Here is a 1,234-nt window from a genome sequence, read left to right on the forward strand (position 1 = left end):
AGGCCACTGGAGATCCCATCCCTGAAGCCCTCTCAGATCTGCTCCTCTCCGTGCCACGGCCGCAGCAGGGCTGGCCTGGGTTCCGCGTCCGCAGCGCAACGGACCTTTTGCGAGAGGTTTGCAGGTCCCTCTGGAACAGAAATCTCCTTTGCTCCACTGTTCTGTGGCCTCTACTGCTCCAGAATTCACCGTGAGTTCCTTTTTACAGACATTCTATGGGTTGTGGGTTCGGAGCTATGTGTATGTACATCTTTCTACTCCGCCATCTTGGCTCCACCCCCCGATTACGCTCTTTTTAAAGATCCTTTCCTCCCCAATACATTACGTTTTTTACTGCTAAGTTTTTCCTGGTAAGAAAGCTCTGTATTTTGCCTCTTAGAATATCATATTCAATGTTGACTACTCTTTTACAGGGTAGCCACCAAATTTTGTGTAATCCCAATTGTAGTTTTTAGTTCTGGAATTATTTTTTTCTGACTATTTGGAGTGCTTTATCTTAGACAAGAAATTTGAGTTTGTGCTGTGATATTCCTGGAAGTTTTTATTTGAGAAGTTTCTTTCCAATTTTGATTAACAATGTATTTCTATTCTCTCTTTGCCCTCAACCTAACATGTCTGGGCTATTTTCTTACATTATTTCTTGAAATATAATATTAAAGCTTAATTTTGGTGATGGATTCAGGTAGTTCAGTGATTCTTAAATCATCTTTCCTTTTACTTTTTCTTATTTTTCTTGGTGAGTTGTTTTTATAAGATATGCCTTATGTTGTTTTCTTTTCTGTCTTTTGATTTATTTTAATATTTCTCAATGTCTCATGTCTATTTGATCCATCCTAACTGTCAGGAAGTCTATTACTTAAATGAGATCATGTAAACTATTTTGTGTTAAACTATTTGGTTTCTTTCTATCTCTTCCAAAAAAAGTAGTCTCATTTCCTTTCTAATTTGTTTCTCTAAGCTCTCATTTCATATATACCATCTTAAACATTTGGTTTTTTTAAAAAATATTTTGACATATTATTTATTTATTTTTCAGTTCTCAGCATTCACTTCCACAAGAATTTGAATTCAGAATTTTCTCCCTATTTCTCCCCACCCCACCCCAGGACAGTATGTACCCCCTCCACACTGTCTTCCACTCTGTATTCTTTTTTTATTGCCCCTTCCCCTTCTTCCATCTTCTAACCTCTATTTTCCTGTAGGGCAAAATAGATTTCTATACTCTATTGCCTGT

This window comes from Notamacropus eugenii, chromosome 1 (assembly GCF_028372415.1).
Source record: "Notamacropus eugenii isolate mMacEug1 chromosome 1, mMacEug1.pri_v2, whole genome shotgun sequence".
Classification (NCBI taxonomy): domain Eukaryota; kingdom Metazoa; phylum Chordata; class Mammalia; order Diprotodontia; family Macropodidae; genus Notamacropus; species Notamacropus eugenii.